Consider the following 26,713-nt stretch of genomic DNA (forward strand, 5'->3'; position numbering starts at 1 on the left):
AGAGGAAACAGAGGCTCAGAAACATGTCCAAAGCTACACACAGCTAGAAAGTGGTAGTGCTGGCACCTGGAGCCAGGGAGGCTGATTCCAGATTCTCTGACCATTGTGCTATTCTGCCTCCCTGCGGGGTAACAGGGAGGAAGACCACCCTGCAGGGAAACCATCCAGGTGAGAAATCTGTTCTCAACCTGCAGGCTGAGTCCACAACAGAGCCCATGCTTCTTGCCTCACCAAGGCAAGCTGAGACTGTGACATCCCTTGTTAAAGAGTACCCATTCCTCTGCTGTCAACACTACCACACTCATGGGAAATTCACATACGCACCCAGTGTATGACTCCATACTTCCAAAAGTACCTGGAAACAAGAGGTCCCCACCTCTCTATCCCTTTAAACATTTTTTTAACTGTAGAAAATTTCAACCGTATACAAATTAAACACGCCAGTTCCATGAATCTCCACATACCCATCACCCAATTGTACCAATTATCAACATTTTGCTGAAGGATGTTTCATCTTGTCTTAGGCCATACAGGCTGCTACAATAACAAAATACCACAGACAGGGTAGCTTATAAACAACAGAAATTTATTTTTCACAGCTCTGGAGGCTGGGACATCAGGGTGCCTACATGGTCCGGTGAGGGCCCTCTTCAGGGTTGCGGACTTCTCACTGTATCCTCAGCAGAGGGCTGGGAAGCTCTCTGGAGTTTTAGTAAGGGCACTAATCCCATTCAAGGGGGGCTCCACCTTCATGACCTAATCACCCTCCCGAAGGCTCCACCTTCTAACACCATCATACTGGATGTCAGGTTTCCAACATGCACATTTGTAGGTGGTGGGGAGGGGAACACAAACATTCAGATCATAGCACATCTGCACCCTGACTTGTGAAAATTTTTAGCTGAATATTTTAAACCAAGTCCCAGACATGACGTCATTTTACCTATATCTCTTTCAGAGTGCATTTCTAACTGATAAGGACATTAAAACAAATATTTTTAGTATGGGAAATTTCCAATCATATTCAAAAGAAGGCAGAAGAGTATAAGGAACCTCCTCATAGCCACCATCACTCAGCTTCGACAATTATCATCACATGGCCAATCTTGATTCACCTATCCCCTCGTTCAACTCCCTGTATTATTCTGAAGTAATTCCCAAACATCACATTATTTCATCTGCAATATTTTAGCATGTATCTCTAAAAGATCAGATTGATCTATCTGCCTATCCATCTATCCATCCGTTCTTCATCCACCAACCCACTCACACACCCATAATCTCTATCCCTTTTGCTGTCAGTCATTTGAGCAAATTAATGCCAAGCGGAAGCTCTAGAACAATGCTCCGTAGATACTCAATAAAGATTTGTTGACTAGATGAAGAGTCAAACGAAAAGATTTCTGAACCGAGCGACTTAGTCCCCAAACAAGAAACAACCTTGTAAATTAACTCAGAGGTTGCAGACTGGCAGCCTGTAGATGCGTTTTGTTTGGTTCACATCATGTTTAAACAGATAATTCCTTGCTGATAATTATAAAATTTAAGAATCAAGATTTTTCACACTAAAAAAAGTCTGGATTTCTTGTCTTTCTTGAAAAACAGGAAGGTCTGGCAAGGCTGGGCCCACATTCCCACCTGGCAACATCTGGCCACAATGCAGTGCCCTCTAGATGGGACCTGCCTCTTCACGTCACTGGGTCCCCACCTGTCCTCCTTCACCCTTTAGGTTCCTGCTGTCCAGCTCTGGGCACATAAGCTTGCAGATTTTTCAAGAAAGAAACGGCCAACTCAGTGTCCTGAGTAAACAAAGAAGTTCAGAGCCCTTTACGCATTTGCTAGGGGTTTCCATTCTTGTTCTCGAAGGCCTGGAAGATGCCGCATCTTCAGAGCATGACCCTGAAGACATATTTGTCCTCAGGCAAAGAATGCTGTGAACTATGCTGGTGCCCAGGCCATGGAGAAGCCATTCATGTCCTGTGGACTTTTTGCTCCTCCCAGGTTTATAAGTCAGAGTAATGCCTTCCCTGCTTCTAAAACAAACCAGCATCTCCTTTGATGATGTAGCTGTAAAGACAGCGATCAGGACTTGTAATTCAGTCAGCTGAGCTGCATAAACAGGGCAAAAAATGGATTCAACCAATCCAGTCATTGAGGGTAGTTTGGTTATGGATGGGCTCAACTGAGGAACAATTTAGGATGGCAAGAAATTAGCCCACGTACACAGACCAGTGGTTCTCAACTGGGGACATCTGCCAATGTCTGGAGACATTCTGGGTTGTCACAACTGGGGTCAGGGATGCTCCTGGAACCCTTCCCTTTGTAGGATACCCAAATCTAGTGTAAGTCCTGGACCCCAAAGAATGATCCAGCCCCAAATGGCAACAGTGCTGAGGTTGAGAAACCCTGGATAGACAAGAGAAAGGGGGGTAGATGTCTCTTTTGTGATAACAAGAAAAGAGTAAATATTCTTTAACCCAATAGTTCCATTCCCAGCAACCTACCCCACAGATATCCTCAGACATGTGTGTCGGGATGTGTACACACAAGGATAATGAAGACAATATCACGGCTTCCATAGACTGCTTGTGGGCCTACCATGTGCCTGGACTGGGAATGGGATACGGTCCCTGCCTTTGTAGAACATACACTCTGGCGGTGAAGACAGACAGGAAACAGACTAAAAAAGTCATGAATGAGGTGATTTCAGATAATGTTGAGTACCAGGAAGAAAACTCCTGCAGGCTACGGGAGGTGAGGGGCCTTTCTGGGGATATGGAGATATTCTGTATCTTGATTGTGGTAGTGGTTACACAGGTGCATTTGCCCCCAAATCAATAAACTATATATTTAAAATGTATGTATTTATTGTATGTAAATTATACTTCGATAAAGTTGATTAAAAGGAAAGATCTAAAGTAAGCAAGTAGCGCAGAACATTAGCCCTTGTCAAGTCTGGGAGATGGGTACATGGGTGTTTGTTTTATTGTTTTACGTTAGAAATATTTCATTTAAAAACACAAAATAGGGCTTCCCTGGTGGCGCAGTGGTTGAGAGTCCGCCTGCCGATGCAGGGGACACGGGTTCGTGCCCCAGTCCGGGAAGATCCCCCATGCCGCGGAGTGGCTGGGCCCGTGAGCCATGGCCACTGCGCCTGTGCGTCCGGAGCCTGTGCTCCGCAAAGGGAGAGGCCACAACAGTGAGAGGCCCACGTACCACAAATAAAGAAATAAAAATTAAAAAAGAAAATAAATATTAAAAAAGAAAGCAAGAAAACTCAGGCAAGAGAGTGGTGACCGATCGGGCACACGTGGGGACCCCTATGTGAGCCACGGTGGTCGGAGGGCGAGGCCTCTCTGTGAGGTGAGCTTGGAGGCGGGGGACACGCCAGGCAGAGAGAACAGCAAGTGAGAAGAGGGAAGAACCAAGCCGGTGTGTTCAAGAACACAGGGAAGGAGGGTGAGAAGAGGTGGATTCTGGAAGCGTCCCCAGAGCCAGAGAAAGCTGCGCGGCGGCCGACCGGGTGGGAGCCTGCTCACCCCCGGCTGCCAGCTCAAGAGATGGATGGAGAGAGAGGGGCCTGAGGCCAGCTCCTGAGCCCTCAGCGCCTAAGAGGCCCTCAAGCCCTCTCTAAGTGGAGAGTGCTTTCTGGAGTGGAGAGAGCTAGAGAGCTGCTCTTTCCCGCCCCTGAGGCCATTGACTGAACCCTCAACGAGGCAGCTTCCTGGTGTCATCACCTTTCTAAGAAGGCTGTTTGTCATCTAAGAGCTTCTTTTAGTCTTCCTTCCCTTAGCAGGACACAAGCTCCCTGTGCCCTCCCGGTGCTCCGCCCCCAACACAAGCATATCAAGGTTTTCATGTTCTATTTTTCCAGGGAAGCCGTTCCCTTGATCGAGCCACTCTTTCTCTCTGTCTTGGGAGTGATCAGTTTGCAAGACAGCTGTCTGGAATTTGGGGAACAGTTGGTAGAAACAGAAAAGAAGGCTAATTGAGCAATATCGAAGGGCTGATTCATTTAACAAACATTTATTCAAGTTACTGGGGCCTGGGCCTGGAAAGTTATGAACATGGTTAATTACAGCAAACCTTTATGGAGAAATCACCCTAGGCCAGTCACTGACCCTGGCAAGTTAAGGCTCAATCTCATTTCTTCCCCTCAATAGCCCTAGAAATTTCCATTTTACAGACGAAGGGATTCCAGCTCAGAGAAGGCAAGTGACTCAAGAAATCATAAAGTAGGACAGGATGCGAGCTCGGCCCCTACATTAACTCTCACACCATGTTGCTGCCAATTACAGCATAACCCCAGCCATCAACACGTCAGTCTGTTGGGGAAGACTAAGGAAGGTATAAAAAAATAAAAATTCCAGGGGCCTCATGCTCACTAGGATGGTTATTAAAAAAACAAACAGAAAATAACAAGTGTCGGCACAGATGTGGAGAAATTGGAATCCCGTACATTGCTGGTGGGCATGTAAAATGGTACAGCTGCTCTGCTGTAAACTCTAAACGGTTTGGCCATTCCATGAAAGGCTAAACATACAGATACCATATGATCCAGCAATTTCACTCCTAGGTACATACTCAAGAGAACAGAAATATGTGCACATGAATTTCACAGCTGCACTACTCACAGTAGCCAAAAGGTGGAAACAGCCCACATGTCCATCAGTGGATGAATGGGTGAACAAAATGTGGTCTATCCACACAATGGAATATTATTCAGTCATAAAAAGGAATGATGTACCGATACATGCTACAGTGTTGTGTAGATGAACCTTAAAAACATGATGCTAGGTGAAAGCCAGACACAAAACCACATCTTGTGTAATTCCATTCATGAGATAGGCAGAATCGGTAAATCCACAGAGACAAAAAGCAGATTAGTGGTTGCCAGGATCTGGGAGGAGGGGGAAATGGGGAGTGACTGCCTAGTGGGTACAGAGTCTCCTTTGGAGTGATAGAAATGTCCTGGAAGTAGAGAGAGGTGATGGTCACACAACGTTGAGAATGTAGTAAACGCCACTGAACTGTACACTTTCAAATGGTTAAATTGATGTTATGTGAATTTCACTTCAACTAAAAAAATGTTATAGGTCCTAACTGTTAAGGAACCATATGAACCAGACCTAGTGCAAGACGGAAGCACAACCCACTCCTGGGAGGGGCATGACTAGGGACGGCTTCGCTCAGGATGCATTTGAGTTAATCCCTAACAGGTAGACAGGATGTGTTAACTAAGCTGATCACGGTAGTCACTTCAAAATGTACACATCTATATACGTCATCACATTGTACCCCTTAAACTTACACAATGTTCTGTATCAATTAGATCTCAATAAAGCTAGAAAAAAGAAAGATAAGTAGGATTTTGTCCAGCAACTATTGCAGGGAGGCACACTCCACACAGATGGAACAGAATGAGGGAATCCTTCACTGCAGCCCTGGCACCGTTTGCCGCTCTGATCCTGAAGGTTCTTGATTTCAAAACATAAAGTCCCGCGTAACTTGCTACTAATAATAAAGTAGCCAAAGAGGGTGAATAATTTGGATTTCTAAAATAAATTAGTGAGGATTCTCCTTACAAATAAAGTCTCTAGACATTGCCAAAGGTCCCCGCAGTGTAAAAGTGCCCAGTTGAGAACCACTTGTCTACCAGGATCTAAATAATCTGACCCTGCTTACGTCTCAGACCTCATCCAGCTGCCACCTCTGCCTTCTATCCCTTGAAAACAGAAGACCGCTCCTACCCCAAGGCTTGCTGTTCCCTTAGCCTGGGAATCTCAGCTCAAATGTCACCTCTTCTAGGCTTTCCATGACCACCCAGTGGACAAGAGCCCCCTGCCTCCATCACTTTCTATCACATCACCTTGTTTTCTTTCTTTCATGGCACTCGTCCTCGTCGGATGTTTTCCTGTTCTCCATAAAGGCAAAGACAGTGTCCGTCTCTCCACCACTACATTCCGAGCACGTGGAAGAACTACAATCCAGGGGCCACGAGAACAAGCTATGCGGCCCCAACGTGGAGGCTTCCTGCACCACATCCTGGTCCGAGAGGGGTCATCGGCACAGTGTCTGTCGCCTGTCCTACCCAACCTCCAGAGAATTGAAGCTGAGGTGGGAGAAGGACCTGGGTGACTGGTGACACTTCTACCTTTTCCCGTTTCAAGACAACGTCACAAATAGGCCTCGTTTCCTTTTTAAGAGCCTGATAAGCTTCATTTGGTTGAATCACGTGGGGTGGGCTTGGGAGAACTGAAATAGACCGCCCGTAAGTTACTCAGATGAATCCAGAACCGCCCTGCCAGCCCCCCGCAGCTGGCTTGTGCAAATGCTCCTCCACTCTCCACCCAGAGAGAACTTCGGTCTCTCTGCAGCCTCTGAACACAGCTAAGTTCTAATCAATAAAAAGGAAATCAAAGAAAACCATGTGGGACAAAAGACACGTTCTGGGGAAAATAACTGCCCAGCTCCCCTCCTGACATACTTCCTCTGAAGTGTTTCTAATGGCACCCGGCTCCTGCTCCCCTAGCAGAGGGGGTTTCGGATGTGTGCACGTACTTTGAACGATGCCAAACACAGCTGCTGTGCGCCCACCGTCTTTGTCCCCGTGGGTCAGGAGAAACCTTTTGTCTCTTAATTTACTGCACAAACAACATTAAAATAGGAACGGATTTTTTAAAAAAGCGAAATCCAACCACAATCGCAGCACGTTACACATTTCATCAAATGCTTTCTTTTCTCCACTGCCCCGCTTTCAGACTCTTTTCCAGTCCTTGTCAATAATCAAAACAATATTTGCATAGCTGCATTGACAGCACAGGTGAATTCCGAAATACCACCCCTGACCATTTTAAAACTTAAATAAACAGACACACACATTTTCCAAGTTATTACCCAGACATCACAAGTATCATTCGTAATGTCTACTTAGAATATTCCATTAGGCTGAAATACTGCAATTTATTTTAACCATTTTCCTATTACTAGGTACTTAGGTTATTTTTAATGGTCTAAAATAGGGCACTTTGGCACTTTTCTTCTTTTAGATTACATCCCTCTAATAAAACCCAGGGGTGAGATCACTGGGTCAAAGAATATATTAAAACATATCAAAAATATCCAGATATTTTTCTGTCATTCAGTAATGAACTGCCAGACTATTTGTTAAAAGGGCTGAACTAGGGCTTCCCTGGTGGCGCAGTGGTTGGGAGTCCGCCTGCCGATGCAGGGGACACGGGTTCGTGCCCCGGTCCGGGAAGATCCCACATGCCACGGAGCGGCTGGGCCTGTGAGCCATGGCCGCTGAGCCTGCGCGTCCGGAGCCTGTGCTCCGCAGCGGGAGAGGCCACAACAGTGAGAAGCCCGAGTACCGCAAAAAAAAAGAAAAAAAAAAAGGGCTGAACTAACCTCACAGCCGTCAGGAGAGGGAGAGGACAGGAGTATCACCACAACATCACCAGCACCGGGTATTAACATTTTGACAAATGCGGGTGGGATCAGTGTGGTTGCATTTCTTTGATTGAATATCTAGCCATATATCAATTTAATTACATTTCCTTTTTTACGTGGAAACACTGAGTTTCTGTGTGAGTTCAATGCCCCTCCTCGATATATGCCCACGCTGTGGTCAACAATACACACTTCGCACTGGACTGTATGTGTCTGTTACTGTCAGGCTTTCTAATTATTCCTGTCCACTGGATATCTTACTGTGGATTTAGTTTGTATTTCCCTGACTGCTAAAAGGACTGAGTATCAGCTATTCATTTTTTTCTCTTCTATGAAAACCCTGTTCACTTCTTTTGGCCTTTTTTTTTTTAAAAAAAAAAAAGAAAACTAGGTGTCTCTCTTTTATTTATTTATTTAGTTAGTTAGTTATTTGGTTGTACCGGGTCTCTCAGTTGTGGCAGGTGGGCTCCTTAGTTGTGGCATGCGGATTCTCAGTTGTGGCATGCATGTGAAATCTAGTTCCCTGAGCAGGGATCGAATCTGGGCCCCCTGCATTGGAAGCGTGGTGTCTTAACCACTGGGCCACCAGGGAAGTCCCTTTTGGCCCATTTTTCTATTGGGCATCTACTGATTTATAAGAAGGCCTTTAAATATTATGGCTATGAAATTACTCACCAGTTATATGTTATGGGTTAAACTGTGCCCTTCCCCAAATTCGTACGTTTAAGTCCCATTCCTGAGTGCCTAAGAATGTGACATTATTTGAAAATAGGGTTGTTGCAGATGTAATTAGTTAAGATGAGGTCATAGTGGAGTAGGGCAGGGCTTTAATCCAATTAGAGGGAGAACTTTGGACACTGACATGCACACGAGGAGAACGCCATGTGAAGACTGGAGTCAGGCTGCCACAAGCCAAGGAACTACCAGAAGCCAGGAGAGAGGCCTGGAATAGACCCTTCCTAGAACCTTCAGAGGAAGCATGGCCCTGTCAACATGTGGATCTCCAGAACTGTGCAACAGTAAATTGCTGTTGTTTAAGCCAGTTTGTGGAATTTTGTTACAATAGCCCTAACAAACTAATACATGTGTATAGTTTTCCCAGTCTGTGGCTTGTTTTTACATTTTTTTAACCATGTTTTCTGATGAGCAGAAGTTTATAGTTTTGTTTTTTTTGCGGTATGCGGGCTTCTCACTGTTGTGGCCTCTCCCGTTGCGGAGCACAGGCTCCGGACACGCAGGCTCAGCGGCCATGGCTCACGGGCCCAGCCGCTCCGCGGCATGTGGGATCTTCCTGGACCGGGGCACGAACCCGTGTCCCCTGCATCGGCAGGCGGACTCTCAACCACTGCGCCACCAGGGAAGCCCAGAAGTTTATAGTTTTAAAGTGGTAGAATGCATTTATCTTTTTCCACTATGGTTCATACTTTATGACTTTTTCAGAAATGCTTTGCTATTCTTAGGTCACAAAGATATTCTCCTTTTTTCCCTTCTAAAACTTAAAGTTTGGCTTTTCAAAAAGTCCTTGGACCACCTGGACTTGGTTTTGGTGTATGGTGTGAGGTAAGGCTCTGTTTTCATTTCTGAGGTAGTGACCCTCTTTTCTCCTATCTTTCTGCCCATGAGGCTGTCAAGGGTAGTGATTTTATGTTACCTCCGTCCATCTTCCCAGGTATAGAACAGACCCTGGGTGAATGTTGGCCAAGAGAAACGTTTGTTTATATCCTGTGTATGAAGCTAAACCTTCCAGGGAAGATGGGAGAGAGGCTCAATCTTCTCATGTCTGAGAGTTTATGTCTAGTGCTCACTGGCTGTCCAAATTAGATCAACCTACTTCAGATCCACTCAAGCATCTTGAAAGAGTGAGATACTGACTCTATTCTAAATTGGGCCCCCAGTGAGCATCTTGTAGCAAAGACAGCTGCTCTAGCAGAGATGCTGCCGTAATATGCAACACTATCAACCCAAACCCGAATGGCAGACATGAAGCCCTGCCTCCAGCTACCCAGTGTCCATAATGAAGGGCCAACAGTGGACAGCTAGGGAGAAGCAGCAGCAGCAGCAGCTTCCAGGATGGGCCAGGGCACTTGCAGGCAAGTGGCTGGGAGAAGCTCTGCCAGCCAAGGGAGGGCTTTCGAGTCAGCGGGGTCCAGCCCCAGACCTTTCTTTCGTCTGCTCATCCCACTTCTGCACAGAAAGCCCCCCTCTGCTTCTCTGTGTCTTAGTCACCTAATTAGACCACCCCCTACCCAACCATCCAGTCCACAGATATTTATAGAGTGTCTACCACATGTCAGGCACAGGGCTAGCATACAGTAGGTGCTCAATAATTATCTGTTGACTGGGCAGTCCTGCTAGACACAAAGGACACAGCAGTAAGCAAGACGGTCAAGGTCACTGTAATGCAGTTCCTGAGAGTAAACATTATTTAATGAATTACTATGCAGAACGAGTTAATAATGAGATGATTTAATTAGCACTGTGGTGTGTGCTATGAAGAATAACAGGGTGCTGTGGCAACCGACTTTCCTAAGACTCCCCTGCAGAAGTAGGGACAGGAGTTAGAGGGCCAAGGAGTTAGAGGGCCAAGGAGTTAGAGGTCCAAGGAGCAGGTCCACTGAACAGCGGAAAAGGCCTATATGGACAAGTAAAGGGGGAAGGGCTGGGGTAGGGCAAGGTGCAGAGCTGAGGCTGGGGGAAAAAGCAGGTCAGCTCATGCCTTGCAGCCAGGTAAGGAGTTTGGACTTATCCTGAGGAATAGGGAGCCACAGAAGGTTTTAGACGGAATCACCTAATTCAACTTGCATTTTTAAAAGATCTCTCTGGCTGCACGTCCTCCCTCTTCCGATGGAAGCTGTTTCTGCTTCTGACTCCCTCTTCCACTCATGTCGTAATTATTCAACTTCTCTGCACCTCTTGTAACAATCTCTTTTGTGAGGCTATTTTACTTTTCATGTACTATCATTTCTCCGGGGCAGGGCTGCACCTTCTATGTTTGCCCTCACCTCTCTTTCCTACCCCAGTATTTGGAGGTAGGGTGGTTGGTATGCGTTGAATTGTGTCCCTCAAAAAGATCATGGAACCAAACCTCCCTCAAGGCCTCCAGAAGGAACCCGACCCTGCCGACACCTTGATTTTGGACTTCCAGCCTCCAGAACTGGGAGAGAACACTTTCCTGTCGTTTTAAGCCACCCGATCTGTTGTCACTTGTTACAGCAGCCATAGGAAACTGATACAGTGGTGGTATAAGTAGGACTGAGTCACAGCCCTACAACCCAATGCCAGCTCCACCACGTACTCACTGTGTGGCCTTGGACATGCTGCTGAACCCCTCTGAGCCTCTTTTCCTCTCCACCTGGGGAAAACGGGGGGCATAATAAGACACCCCACGAAGTTGTAGTGGAGACCAGCTCTTCTTGCAGTTCTGTCACCATGCACGACAGGGTTCTCACCTACCTTCCCTCTCCCTCTAGCTTCTGTTTCCTGGTCTTCATAGTTCCTAATCCTTCTCCCCTGCCCTTAAATGCAGTTTTCCCCAGAATTCAACTCATGGTCACCTTTTCTTCTTACATTATACAGTGTTTCTCAGTAAATGCTGTTGATGCCTAGGGTTTCAACTATCATATTTTCTGTGTGTCCCAAACATGCTGATTTCTTTCGAGTTCTAGTCCTGCCTAAGCCTTATATGTTTTCCTTCCTCCTTCTCCTTTCCTTTCTTCCTTACTTGCTTCTCTTCCATAAATATTTTTATTGAACATCTATTATGTACCAGGCACTGGAGGACCAGCAGTGAACAAGACAGAAAAAAATCCCCATCCCCTTGACCTTCACATTGTAGTGGAAGGAAGAGATAATAAAGAAATCAGTTTGCAAAGTCTGCTACTGGTAAGTACTGGAAGAAAAATAAAGCTGCCTAAGGGGATAGAAAGTGATGGGGCTGCTCTTCAAGAGGGAAGTCAAGGAAGGCCTCTCTGAGGGCAGACCTAAATGAAGAAAGGAGGGAGCCATGCAGGTATCCGGAGGGAGAGCATTCCAGGCAGAGATAGCAAGTGCAAAGGCCCTGAGGCAGGACCATGCTTGGTGTGTTTGAGAAACCCAACAAAGTTGGTATGGCTGGAGCAGAGTGAGGGAGGCCACCAACAGGGAAAAACAGGTTGGAGGGAGAAGGGATTGGATCTTGTTTAGATTTTATCTTGAATGAGATGGGAAACCACCAGAAAGTTGAAAGCAGGAGGAAGACCTGAGCCGATATTCATTTTACTAGATTCCCTGGCTGCCGTGTTGAGAATATATTGAGGTAGGCAAACGGATGAAGCAGGGAGACCCATAGGAGAGTTACGATAACCCAGGTGAGAGGTGAAGGTGGGCTGGACCAGACAGTCGGAGTGGAGGAAACTGGAAGTGGTTGGTAGGGCTGGCATGGTTTGCTGATGGTTGAAGGATAAGACTCCTAGGTTTAGGGGTAAATGCTGATACCACTGATGGATATGGACAACATGTGTGGAGGAGCAATCTGGGGAGAAATCAACAGTTCAGTCTTGAACGTATTACGAGTGAGGTGTCGGCCATCCACCCAGGCAGGGGACAGGTCTAGGCTTACAAAGTTCCATGTTTCCACAGCCTCCCTCATCAGACGCATCCCTGGGGGATTTACGGGGCCTCCCCAAACCTACTTGATCAGATTCTTCATAGGAGGGGCCTGGGAATTCGTATTTTAAACAAGTGCCCCAGAAAAACTGATAACACAGGTGTTTCAAGTGATGGGATCAGACACAATCACTTAGGGAGTTTAACTTCAGTCCACAGGAAATCTCCACATGGATGTTTCATGGTCACCCTCAACCCCAGCATCCCAAAATGAAGTATTCATCACCACCCCCACTCATCCCCGCCTGTTCCTCACTGCCCAGCTCCCCCAGCCAGCAAGCCCCTCAAACTGAACAAGATCCTGGAGGCCTCCTTCACCCTCGTCCCTCATGTCACTTCCAACAACTAAACACCCTCGACTCCGAGCCCACCCCTGCCCTCAGTCACAGCAGGACGCCTCGCCCACTAGTTACAGGCCACCCGCCTCTGCTCTCACACTTCTCTCAACGGGTGCTTCTCAAGCAGGCTATGTGCCCCCAGGGGACATTTCGCAGTGCCTGCAGACAGTTTTGGTTGTCACAACGTGGGTAGGAGGTGCTACTGGCATCTCGTGGGTAGAGACCAGAGATGCTGTTAATAATACTCAGTTCCGCCTAAAAGAGAATAATCTGGCCCAAGATCAGTAGTGTTGAGAGTGAGCTCTAAACTATCTGGTCTAAACACCCCAGAGGATTAGCCTAAAATGCAACCCTGGCCAGGTTTCTCTGCTACTTATCATCTTTCAGTGGCTCCTGCCCCCATGCCCTGCTCAGGATAAACGCCATCTATGAGGTTCTTCACTCCCCAGCTTCAGTTTCCCTCCATCTCATGCTGTGAAATTCCTTGTAGGGTCCGACTATGTGCCAGGCAAACAGAACATCCCAGACCACCCAAGCTCCCTCCATGCTCCCACCCCACCCCCAAGTGGGGACAGGGGCCCCTCCCACAGGCCTCAGACTTTCAGAGGAAATGCTACCAACAGGTCATTCATTCCACAAACAGAAGCTCTGCTCTGAGCCAGGCGCTGGCACAGCACTGGGCATAGAGCAGTGAACATGTCCCCCCAGGAACCTCAGCCCAGGGAGGTACCAGCGCAGAGCACAACTTAGGACACTGGGTTCTAACTGTCTAGACCTTCTGTCTAGACTGAGAGTCTGCACTAGAGCTGGTACATGGGAAACCCTGCAAACAAGTTCACTAAATAAATGAACAACCGCAGCAGAAAATATTGACTGAATACTTCTGTACCACACGTGGGGTGGAGCACGTGGCATGTGTTATCTCATGCAGTTCTCAAAAGAACCCGTTGATAATGATAATGATGCCGGTGATTATGTTGATGTTGATGATGTTGATGTTGATGATGATGATGATGATGATGGTGATGATGTTGATGTTGATGATGGTGATGGTGATGATGGTGATTATGTTGATGATGATGATGGTGATAACCAACACGACTGAGAACACACCACGTGCCAGGCCCTGAGTTCTGAGCCCTTTCCTTTATTTTCCCATTTAATCTTTACTACAACCCTCTGGGAGAGGGACTATTATTATCCTCATTGCACATATGAGTAAACTGAGACACTGGGAGGTTAAGACTTGTGCCTGACCTTACATAGTGAGCAGGGAGCAGAGCCAGGGTGTGATACAATGAGAAATACATATTTGGTCGTTGTCCCCAGTTCCTGGCATACATGTCCTAAAACTCTTGGGATCTCTGAAGTGATGAGTATCTTCTGGACGCTAACAAGATAACTGATTTAGGCTGGGGGTCCCAAAATAGCTTCAAGATGGAGGCTGGTCACCAGAAAGACCAAGGCAAGATTAGAGGGTTGGAACTCTCAGCCGCAACCCCCATTGTCTGGGAAGGGGAGAGGGTTTATTACAGGGTTTAGAGAACTTCTGAGTTGGTGAACACACTGAGGTACTGGGAACGTGGTACCCCTGGAGAGGGCATGGACGCTCTCCCCCCTCAACCCACCCAATACCTTGCCTTAAGCGTCTCCTCCATTTGGCCATTCTGAGTTGTATTCTTTATAATAAACTGATAATAGTAGGGGCCTTCCTGAGTTTTGTGAGCCATTTTAGTAAATTATGGAACCTGAGGAAGAGGTCGTGAGCACCCCTGATTTATAGCTGGGTGGGTCAGAAGCATGGCTGACAACCTGGGACTCATACTGGGCATCTGAAGTGGGAGCAGTCTTATGGGCCTTAACCTGTGGGGTCTGAGCTAACTCCAAGCAGTTAGTATCAGAATCAAACAGACTTGCAGGACTCCCAGTTGGTGTCTAGAGAAATGGAGAATTTGCTGGTGTGGAGAAAAAACCCCACACATTTGGTGTCAGAAGTGTTATGAGTAAAAGCAGTTTACGGCGTATGAACCCAAGGAGGCTGGCTCCAGACTGCGCCTTCTTGACAACTATGCTCTCGGGCTTTTATCCCCATTTCCCCCACTGAAAACTAAGGCTCAGAAGAGTCAAGTAACTTTCCCAAGGTCACATAGCAAGTGGTTCCTATGACAACACTAGTGCCCTAAGTGCTCAGCAAATGTTTATTGAATAGATGAAGGCATACTTACACTTGGTCAAGTCTGGATTAGAACTCAGGTCTGTCAGATGTAAGTCTAATACATCTATTGATGGAAGGAAGGAAGGAAGGGAGGGAGGGAGGAAGGGAGGGAGGGAGGGAGGGAGGGAGGGAGGGAGGAAAGAAAGAAAGAAAGAAAGAAAGAAAGAAAGAAAGAAAGAAAGAAAGAAAGAAAGAAAGAAAAGAAAGAAAAGAAAGAAAAGAAAGAAAGGAAGGAAGGAAGGAAGGAAGGAAGGAAGGAGGAAGGAAGGAGGAGGGAAGGAAGGAAGGAAGGGCATTTCCTTTCTTACACCTGCCGCCCTTAAAAGCCCTCACTTATGAAAATCCACACTTTCTCTCAGCCTTAGGCTTTGGAGGGGCCCTATAGGATGCACCTGTTATTTCTGCCTATTTAGCATCCCTCCCACTTATCAGAACCTCTTTGGCTGTGGTTTGGGTGGGGCTAACCCTGGGCATTTGACACCCGCCCCCCCCCCCACTAGAGTAACTTCTCCTCTCGCTGGCCAGGTGACGGGCTCAGAGATGGCCATGTGACCAAACCACCCAGTCAGAGTCCTCCCCCATGGGGGATGTGGGAGATCCAATTCTAAGATGGTCCCCAAGACTGGTGCACACCCTCCCACACACAGATTACCCTCCCTGAACAATCAATCCCTCCCCTTGAGTGGGTGGGACCTGGGTAGAGGATCCGACATCACTCTCATGATTAGGTTACATTGATGAAAACGTAAAGGGAGTCTGCAGATGTAATTAAGTCCCTCATCAGTTACTCTGAGTTCACCAAAAGGGAGATTATCCCGGGTGCGTCTGACCTCATCAGGCGAGCCATTTAAAAGGGGATTTCAAAGTCAGAGATAAGGAGCACCAGCAGACACTCTCCAGTTCAGGTTCAAGCTGACCCTGAAGAAACTGTCATCTGCAGAGAAAGCCACAAGGCAGGAACTGCAGGAGGCCTCTAGGAGCTGAGGGCTCAGTCTACAACCACACAAAACCGAATTCTGCCAATAACCAGGGAGTCCAAACGAGGACGCCAAGCCTCAGATGAGATCAAAGTCCCAGCCAACACCTTGATTTTAACTTGGTGGGGCTCTGAGCACCCAACTCAGCCGTACCTAGAAAGTGTGAGATAAGGAAGGGGTGTTGTTTTAAGCTGCTAAATTTGTGATTGTTACGGAGCAATAGGAAGTGAATACAGGGTGCCAGGCTGTGAGCTGGCTGGCGGCTGTCTAATGACAGAGTCTATCTGAGGGATGGAGAAAGAGAGAAAGGTGGCCCTGAGAACAAGGCTCGAGCCTCTGGATCCAGCTGTGCCTGAAGCTCGGGAAACTCCGGGGGTTCTTAGTTCCCTGAGCCGGCATCTCTCCTCCCATCTCCTATAAAGGAAGCCTGAGTTGGGGTTGTGTCCCTGGTGGCCCAAAGGGTCCCGACACACTTCACAAATGTCACAGGAGGCAAGTCCCAGCCCCCATTCCTGCCAGAAGATGAGGGGCGGCCGGCCTCTCCATGCTGCAGATAAGCAGTCTCCGTTTACCCTGCTGCCACACAGAAACCAACTTCTTCTATCACACAAGCTTGAAGCGCAGGTAGTGTAGTCACCTGGACCATCCAGGGGTGGCCGGGGCCTCAGTAGGGCCTGGCGCTGAAGGCGACCTCTGCCATGGGCCTTGAGAACGTGTGAGGGGCCACAGAGAGAGCCCTGGATGGTGGGGAGTTGCAGCTGTTCCCCAGAGGGTTCCCCCGCTAGGATGCACAGCCTTTCTTCCAGATGCGTCTGCAAGCTGATCTCACTTTCAGCCTCCGTGCACCGACCTGCCTGCCTAGTTTAATTCCTGTGCCAGTTCAGAGGGGCAGCTGAGCCAAGGAAGCTGGCAGAGTCACCAGTGTGGGCAGAAACACTTCAGGAACTGAATGGGCATCTCATCTCTCCCTCTCTCCTTGCCCCCAGCACTGGGATTACACACACCCTGAGGCCAAAGCCAACTGAAGTAACTGTCCAGATCAAACAGGGCCACGCCTTCCGGGGGTGACTGACAGCACCTGCCCAAGACCCCCAGCCCAAGGTGCGGGCCCACTGGATTCCCTGTGTCCTGGAAATTTGAAACTGGAATGGAGTCAGAGAAAGAAAGCAACCCCACGCCCTTGGATCCAAGTCAATCCATCTTCTCGCTCTAGTGCTGCGCTGTCAGAACAGACACCACCAGCCTCCCGTGGCCACTGAGCTCCTGAACTATGGCTACTCCAACCTGAGCTGTGCCGTAAGCATGAAATAGACAATGGAGGCCACGCTCTAGTGTGGAAAGAAGATGCAAAATCTCACACTAAAAAAAAAAAATGTTCACACTAATAATTTCTGATGATCACACATGGACATAACATTTTAGTTAGATTAGATTAAATAAAATAGTACAGAATAAATTTCATCTGGTTCCTTTTAGTTTTTTTAAATGTGGCCACTAGGCCATTTCAGATGACGTAAGTGGCTCACGTTATACTTCTGCTCCAAAGGACCCCAGAGCTGCCTGGGAGCCTGCAGGGCTCAATTCTTCCCTTGCTGTTATGAACTACTCCACTACCCTTTCTATACTGCCCTCTTTTTCTCCCAGAGAGCCTGGTATGAAGCCTGGCTCTGTCATTTACTGTGTGACCTTGGGCAGGTTCGCTAACTCCCTGACGTCCGTTTTCTCATCTGTACAATAGGGACAGTAAGAGCACCTGTCATATATAATTGATGAGAGAATTAAATGGATTAATATATGGGAAGGGCTTAGAGCCCAGCATTTAGTAAGTGGATCTATTATTTTATTTATCATTTCCCTTAAGGTGGCCACAGTCAGATCTGCTGCTGCTTGAAATGAACAGACCGTTCTCCTTTGGTCCCACTAATTTTCACCTTGTATCATAGTTACTGATGGCCCTGACTTGTTTCTCAGAGGCACTTCCAGGTAATGAGGAAGGACTGAGCTCCGGAGTCACCTAAGTTCAAATCCCGGCTCCAATATTTATTCCTTGAACATCAAGGCAAGTCACTCACTGACTTGAACCTCAGTTTACTCCCGTGTAAAATGATCACGGTACCTCACAGGCTCGTATGATTCAACGTGATCATGTATGGAAAACGCTTCGTGCAGTGTTAGGAAACAGGGAGCACTGACAAATGCTTACTATTGTTACACAGTCGTTCCTTGGTATCTGCAAGGGACTGGTTCCAGGACCCCCTCAGATACCAGAATCCATGGACGCTCAAGTCCCTTATACAAAAGGGTGCAGCACAGTTGGTCTTCTGTTCCGCATCCGTGGATTCAACCAACTGGATCTGGATTCAGAACTCCTGGATATGGAGGCCGACTGTATTACGATGAGAATCTTAAAGGAAGGGATCAGGTCTCACTCATGTTGGTAGCCCCAGAACCTGCCCTCTGCGTGTGCTCAAGCAATCGGGACAGCCCGTGGAAATTTTCAACCTCTCCCTCTTTGAAGAGAGCCCCGGCATCCTCTCTGGGGTGCACCGCCAGATGCCTGGACCACCCAGCCTGCCAGCCACTCAGAGTGACAGCCTCATCTTCTCAACCCCAGCTGGAGTGGATGAATGACTCGGCTGGCAAATGTTGCTTTAAGCTCCTTGGTCAAACTGAGTTGCGGTCCCTCGGCTGGGAAGATTTTAGTGCAATCATCATGGTAACGATTGACAGTGACATTTACTCAGTGCTCACCAGCAGTAAGCGCACGTCAGCTGAGGCCCTGCCACGTGCAGGGCCTGTGTAAACAGCACAGGCGTTATCACATCCCACCCTAACCACAGCCTTTGAGGTCAGGGTTGCTATTCCTGCCATCTTCCAAAGAAGGAAGATGAACCTCAACGAGACAGGGTGGTGGCCAAGAGCAGATGCTGGGATTTGAACGGAGCCTCCTTCCTTCACTGACTGCATGGCCTTGGGCAAGTTACTCAAATTCTGTCTCACTTTCTTTAACTGTAAAATGGGGAGAATGATAGTCCCTGGTGGTTTTCTGACTTACACGGAAAGCCCCAGAACAGTACCGGGTCTATGGGAAGCACTCAGGAAGAGTCAGCAATTTCCATTATTACCAGTGACCTTGAGTAACTGCCCAAGGTCACACCGCTGGAAGTGGCTGGACTGACTCTGGCCTGAAGATCTGGGGACTGCTGGGTCGTGCTCTTGACCACGACATGGCATCACTGTATACACGTGTCAGGCTCTGCTCTGCGGGGGGGCAGAAGGTGGAGGCTCTGATTACAAATGCTACGGCATCTGTCAATTTCATACACAGCGGCTGATTTTCAATCTGCCAGTGTGAAGTCAGCGGGTTTGTGAAATTCCTGAAAATAACAATTGACTCTACAGGCCAGCTCAAGCTGGTTCCAGCACACCACATGATTCCCATTTTATAGACAAAGAAAACTGAGGCTTAGAAATGATAAAGTTAACTTTCCTGGACCCACATCTGTAGAAGGTGGCAAAGCTGGGACTTGAACCCAGGTCTGTATGACTCTAGGGCCTGTGCTCTTAGCCACTATAGATCCCTTCCCTTGTGGGGTAAAGCAGTATGTGCCAGGAGTAAGACCTCCTGCCTGCTGATCAGGTGACCTACCTCTAGTCTCCTTTCTGTCACTGAAAGCTGTGTGACCTTGGATAAGTCACTCAACATCTCTGTGCTGCAGTTTTCTCATCTATAAAATAGGATTGGTTCAAATCATCTCTGGTTCCCCTTCCAGTTCACATTATAAACTAGGAATCAAAAGCTCACTTTAAGGTCTGAAATGTAAACTACATTTGTATTTTAGGAGGAAGAAACAAGAAGGACCACATAGAAAGAACCTTCTAGTTAATGCTGCCTTGTAAGGTTCTGGTCTGCGCCCAGCCCTGGCTGCACAGTGGTGCCAACACTGCTGTTCACCAAACCTGGGCAGGAAACCTTTCAACTAACACATGCAGAGGACAGGTTCCTGCCGAGAGGGTCAAGGCTGACAACAGCTCAGGACAAGTTAAAGACGGCTTCTCATTAAAAAACTGACATATGCCTTGTCAAGGGCCTTGACTATTTAGGTATCAGGTGGTCAGTGATCACCAAATACAGTATGCAGTCAGGAGAGGCTGGGGCGTGTACGGCCCCAGGCAGATTCCAGGTACTAGGCCCAATCAGCACATGCCTCTGGGTACCTCAAATCATCACCATTTTTGCTATTAAAAAATGTCCTCAATTCCTTCTAACTTCATTTGCCTGGGGCACGGTTAAGACCAAAGTTGCACATATTGAAACACAAATCGGATTCTAAGGCCAGTTCCTCATGGCTCAATCTCAATTGCTCCCCAACCTCTCCTCCCTCTTTTTTTCCCTCCTCCTTCCTCAGTTCCCTCCCCAACCTCCTGGTACCTGAGCTCCTGGTCACCACTATTCAGTGTATATTATACGCCAGGTGCTTTGCGTGCCAGACCTTGGGTTATCAAGAGGCAATGTAGTGCAGTAGAGTGGCTAAGTGCACAACCCTGGAGCTGGACTAGCTTGGGTTCAAATCCCAATTTTGTGGCCTTAGGCATGTTACTTAATGCATGCCTCAGTTTCTCCATCCATAAAATGGGATGCTGAGAGTAGTGAATACAATAGAAGCCTTAGCACCATGCCTGGCACATGGTGAGTGCTATGTAAGTCAGACGTTGCTATTGTTATCTTCACGATGTTCCCCCAACTCTCCACGCAGTAAGCATTATTATTCCTAATTTAAAGGTGAGGAGTTGAACCCAAGTTCATTCAGCAGTAAGTGGTGAAGCCAGGACCTTCACCAGGTCAGTCTAACTCAAAAGCTAACACTCTTTATACAATGATATTTATTTAATTCAAAAAACACCTATCAAGTTCCTTCTAAGTGCCAAAGATACAGAGAATAGATAACAAAAGCTGACGTTATGGAGGGTCTGGGAAGCCTTTAGCTGTGCACGGACAGAACGTGGAGGGGGACTTTTCCTGTTAGGCCAGAACTGGCTGCCTGGGCCCAAAGCTGGGGACTAGGGAGAGGCAGCAAGGGGTTGGCAAAAACCGGGCCCAACACCTCCCTCTGGGATTTTTAAGAGGCAGAGACCTGGTCCTGCAGTTTTCAAAACCATCCTCCTTTCCCACCTCTATAAGCAGAGGGGAGGTGCTGGCCGAGTGGGGAGAGCTGGGGATTTTCCCTGCCCACCCACTCAAAACCGAGAGAGACGGCTGCCAAGAGGGTCCCTTGCAAACATCAGGCACCTCCTCAAGGGGAGACCGGCGCCTTTTTCTCCATGGCATCCACTTAGCCAGGGGTCTTGCTCATCTGCTTTGCACCTTCCTGCCCAGAGGAAAGAAGAATGGAGAGGGAAGGGGGAACGCGGAGGATCCTGCACTCGGAGCCTTCGACGTGGCAAGGTTAAGTGTGGCCACGTTGAGGGTGCACCCCGGCCCCCGGCCCTGACCAGCCCGCAGACTCTCTGCCCACAGAGTCTCAGGTCACCAGGGTCCTCTTGAAACCCAGTCCCCCTAAAACTGAGTTCCTCTTCTGAGTTTATGATTACCTCTCTCTATCCAAAACTTTACTCCCTTTCTTTTCCTGAACCTGTTCCCCTCAAGATTGAGGACTACCAAAGAAAAGGGGGGATGGGGACCATATACAAGCCCCTTTGAAGTAAAGGCCTTTTTGCTTTAGTTTCCCAGGCCTCCCTTTGATTCTCTAAAGGCCGGCTCAAGACTTCATAATTAGGAAACGTGAAGATGTAGAAACAGAATAGCTATTGGGCCAGGACACTGGTACCAATTTAGACTATAAATTCACCACACAGCAGGATCACCCAACTTCCAGTTCCCTGAAAGACACAGATACAGGCCTGACACACAGTCCTAAGTTGTTTTTATAGGAAGCTGACCCCCTCCAGATGGAAACTGCTGATCGCAAGAACGCAGGCCCTAGGCTGGTTGAAACCAGAAGGATGACGATGCTTGAAACTTCACCTTGATGCCGACCAACCCGAGAACTGAGCACGAGCTGATCACACACCCTGCAGCCCCCTCCCTCCCACTGCCTTTAAAACCCCTTCTCTGAAAGCCATTGGGAGTTTGGGTCTTTTGAGCATGAGTTGCCTGTTCTCCTTGCTTGGTGCCCTGCAATAAACGTTGTACTTTCCTTCACCACAACCCAGTGTCAGTGGGTTGGCTTTACCGTACGCAGGCGAGTCGACCCTGGTTTGGTTTGGTAACACCAAACCTCTCCTCAGATGCATAAGGCAGGCTGGAGGAGCCTGGGGAATTAAGCGCTTCTGGAAACATCCTTCAACCTGTGCCTGCTGGGCATTGGGGAACACATGCCCCAGCGCCCCCCACCCCTGGGGAAGCCTACACCGAGAGTCCAGGAGGGTCGCGATCCACATGCCCACAGTGGGGACTTGCCTGATAACACTGGTTCTTCTTGGAATCACCCCCCAGATAAAATACTTGCACTCAAATCTTGATCTCAGGGTCTATTTCTAGGGGAGCTCGACCTAGGCCAATAGATGACTCTCTCAGGGGGCAGTGAGCCCCAGAGAAGGGAGCTGGGATTGGACCATCTGACTAGGGCCCACCCTCCCGGGCTGCTCCTCACTGAAGGGACCCCAACAGTAAGAGGCCATGGGAGACACTCCCAGGGCTAGGAGTCCACCCACCCACCACCAGGACGTTCCAAATAGTTGACACATGCCTGCCACCAGGGCCAGCTCTTGAACCCTGCCTGCCAAGTTCTTCCGTGGGGATATTAGCCAGAGAAGCTTCAGCAATAAAAACTGTGGCCATGGCAGTGAAATAAGGAGACAGTCATGCTTCCTTCTCTGAAACGGCACTCCTTCCCACTTCAAGGCTGTGAAAAGCCACGCTCCACCGTGCATGAGGAGGGCAGGATGAGGGAGGCCAGGCCCCTGAGAATCCTCCCTGGGACTTCTGGAACTTTCGGGACAGAGGATCTCTCTTTCCACTGGTGTGGCCCAGCTGGCAGGAGGTAAGCCCAGGTTTTGCTTCCCTGGGGAAAGGGCCTTCCTGAGAAGAAAGGCAACGGATGAAGGCGGCGCTGAGGAACATTCCAGCTGAGAGATTCCCAGAATACAACCTGGACGCCAGACTCAGTGGAGCCTGGAGCCCACACAACCGCAGACTTTTCTCTTTGACCAAAGCCAGTCTGTGATGGGTTCTGTCGGCTGTAACCAGCATTTTGGGAGCCACCTAAGAAAGTAAATCTCTTACTTCAGAGTCATGCAATTTTTCTTCTATTGCTCAATCAGAACAGCAGTCCCCACACTGACAATCAACTTGGTTACCAAATCAGACTGTCCTTTGGCCTCTTCCAAAGATCCAATCCGTTTGGTGCTCCTGAAGAAGGCCACCAGCTCACCCCTCAGACTCTGAAGGCTCTCCTAAGAGGCTCCAAGCAAACACAGAAATCCTCTGAATGGCTCCAAAGGTGGAAAGCAGCAAGATACACACTGATATAAAAATCTGGGTATACTTATGAGAAATACAGTCTTATCACATCCAAGTTACATGGGGTAAGTCAATTTACAAAGTCCTCAGCCAGGACTTCCTCCTAAATAGATTATTTCATAGCGGTTATGGATATGGGCTTGCAGTCCGTCTCAGGTTCAAGTCCCTACTCCAGCTGTGCAATTTTGGGTAAGTTTCTTAACCTTCCTGAGGCTCAGGGTCCCCATCTATAAAATGCAGGTGCCAGTGCCATCCATCTGGTGGGGAATCGTTAAGTATTACACCGAGCCCAGGGTCTGGTACGTGGTGAGAACCAGAACACGCTTATTGCCACCACCTCTGACTCTTATGCTGCAAAGGCAACACACACAGACTTCACTTCCTAAGCCACGGAGCCCTGAATTATAGGCACTGAAGGTCTAAAAGGCATTCCTTTGGACAAAGCAAATCTCACATTAAAGCAGTTTTCAGAAACATAAATATCCAGTAGCCAGATGTGCAAATATCACTTTTGACTAAGCACATTTTCTTTTTCTGGGCTCCAATCAAACATTGTTCCTCAGCAGGCAGTGTGGCTTTGTAATAAGAGATACTACACCCCACATGACTCCGAATTATCCCCCAAGAACATCTAAGAGCACGCTACCCGGAGCCTGCCCCTTTCCCAGACGGCTCCATAAAATACCATCCTAATGGCAGCCTAGATCGGGCTTGCAGGCAGCCAGGCCAGCTCGCTAAACCAACACAGCAGCCGACCAGCGAGACCACATCTCGGACCTGTCTGTCCAGCTGCAACAGCCCAGCCCCTTCAGCATTCCACTGGCCACGCAAGTGCCTCCCAGAATGAGGTCCGCAGTTCACTTACGTCAGACTCTCCCAGCACATTCACTCAAGTGCAGGTTCACCCAAGACTTAAGAAATCAGAATCCAGGAGGCTGAGGTCTGGGAACCCCACAGGCACAGCTCCTGGGAGATTCTGGTGCTTGGCAAGTAAGACAACAGCAGCATCCCCTGTTTGAGAATCCCCCCTCTGTTTGAGAGCCCTCATTTACAGCACCCCTGAAGCTGGAGTGTAAAGGCTAAGGGCTGGCTCTGGGGATCAAAGATGCTGCCTTCAAACTGTCTCCCAAGCTGGGCACTTGTCCGCTCCCCTTCCCACCCGGAAGCCCGCAGCGTATTACTCCTAACTGGTGTTCCCCAACATTTTCTTATGAACGTTATCAAATACAGAGAAGCTGAAATAACTGTACACTGAACCCCTTTAAATATATCACCGAGCTCGTACAATGAACAGTTATTAATTCTGCAACTAATATTTTGAAAATATGCTATATTTGCTTTATCGCATATCTATCAATCTTTTTCTGAGAGCATTTTAAAGTAAGCTGCAGGCACTAGTGACCTGAACACTTCAGCAGGCATATCATTAACCAGAATTTGAGGTTTACGGCTCTTTTCTTTTTCAGATAAAATTTATATGCAATGAAATGTGCAAACCTTACGTGATGAGTTTGACAAATGCATACACCTGTGTATCCAACGCCCTATCACTATTAGTCTAGAAACTTCCCTTTGGCCCCTTTCCAGGCAATCCCCTTCCCCAGTCACAACCACTGTTTTGATTTTTCACCATAGATTAGTTCTGTCGTTTCTTGAACTTTATATATATGCGATCATCTATACGGGCTCTCTCGGGTCTGACTTCTGTTTCTCATAATGATTGTCAGCAGGCTGTCCTCCTCAGCATAATGTCTGTGACAGTCATCCACGCTGCATCAGTCCTTTTTCCTTCTTACTGCTGAATAATGTTCCATTACATGAATATACCATAGTTTGTTATCCTTTATCCTGTGGATGGACACCTGGGCAATTTCTGGGGCTATTACATGTAGAGCTTCTCTGAATATGCATGTACAAGCTTTTGTGTGGACATAACATTTTCGTTTCTCTTGGGAGTGGCACTGCTGGATCGTGGGGTAGATATCGGTTTAGTTTTACAAGAACCCACTAGAATTTCTTCCTAAGGGGTTACATCACGTGATACACCCACAGCACTGCCCGAGAGTTCCAGTGGCTCCACACCTTCACCAACATTGGATGTTGTCAGTCTTTGTGATTTTAGGCATTCTGGTAGGTGGGTTGTAGTGGTGTCTCGCTAAGGTTTTAACCTGCATTTCTCTGATGGATGACGAAGTTGAGCACTTTCCCATGTGCCTTTAGACCATTTGCATGAGTCTTCTGCTGTGAAACATCTGTTCAAAATTGTTGCCCATTTAAGCATTGGATTTTGGCTTGTATTTCTGAGTCATTGGAGGTTTGTTTTGCTTTTGCTTTTTTTTAAATTGGGGTATAGTTGCTTTACAATGTTATGTTAGTTGGAGTTCTTTATACATTTTGGAAATAAGTACTTGTGGGTCCCCCAGGAACAGTTCTCTCCAGGCAGCCTGGCCGGGTCACCCCTCCTTCTCAAAATACTCCAAGGCTTCCCGTCACCCACAGGAATAAAATCCAAGCCTTTACCTCAGCCTACAAGATCAATGTGATGGGGCCTTTTAAGCCAGTTCAACCACAACTCCTGCTGCTCTCCCCTCACTCACTCTCCTCCAGCCTTCAACACACTCTGCCTCAGGGCCTTTGCACTTCCTGTACTCACTGTTTGGAATGCTCTTCCCCTGGACATCCTCCAGGCTCACTCCCTCAACCCTTCCAGCTCTCTACTTAAATGCCATCTCCTCACCCACCTAGAACAGCTTCCCCACTCTCACCCCTCAGCCACCCCTCTCCAGCCCCTTATCCTGCTTTCTTTTTCCTCCTGGCAGAGACAATGCCAACAGGCATGATGTGTTAATTCATTCACTGAGTATCTATGTCCACTAGAATGTAAGCTCCATGAGGGCAGGGGCTCTGTTCTGCTTGCTGTAGAGAACCAGTCTCATGTCTTGGTTATGGTGCATCACTTTGTAAGCCAAAGACCTCAGTTCTACCACTCAGCACAGAAAGATGACTTAGCTTCTCTCTGCCCAGTTTCCCCACTTTGTAAAATGGGCCCTTGTGAAGATAGACAAGTGAGCACATGTAGAACGTTGCTTGGCTCATGGTAGACACTCAGGAAACTCAGAGTGAAATTAGTAGCCCCAGCCCCTAGAGCATGACAATCACCTAACAAATATTCATTGACTAAATAAACGGATAGTTTATATATGTACAATATTTTGACTGTATATTTATAATGTACAGTATATTTATAATTTTCCTCGACTCGAGGGACTTTCACAGCCAGAAGCTACTTTCTCCTGAGAAGAGTTTATAGCCCTAGAGAGGCACTGCAAGGGAGCGGGCAGCAGGCACCATGTCTCCACTGGACACGAGCAAACAAAGACCTACAGGGTTACATGACTCCAGTCACAAGGGAACTAGTGAAAGGGCTGGAACAAGAACTCTGGTTCCTCCTAATGCTCTGTGAGGTTCTGGCATGCCCACGGGACCTCTGCTCTTTCCACCTCCCTCCCCCTTCCTTCCCCAAACCACATGATCTCAAGAGAAAACGAACGTCCTTCATCCTGAA

The 26,713-nt window shown here is 47.9% G+C and overlaps 1 protein-coding gene across 1 annotated transcript in view; it reads right to left on the minus strand.

Annotated features, from left to right (window-relative positions):
- SYT17 (synaptotagmin 17) overlaps positions 1 to 26,713 on the minus strand; it is an 86,084-nt gene that overhangs the window by 39,961 nt on the left and 19,410 nt on the right. The gene's annotated exons all lie outside the window — the stretch shown is intronic.

Source organism: Stenella coeruleoalba (genome assembly GCF_951394435.1).
Source record: "Stenella coeruleoalba genome assembly, chromosome: 15".
Lineage (NCBI taxonomy): Eukaryota > Metazoa > Chordata > Mammalia > Artiodactyla > Delphinidae > Stenella > Stenella coeruleoalba.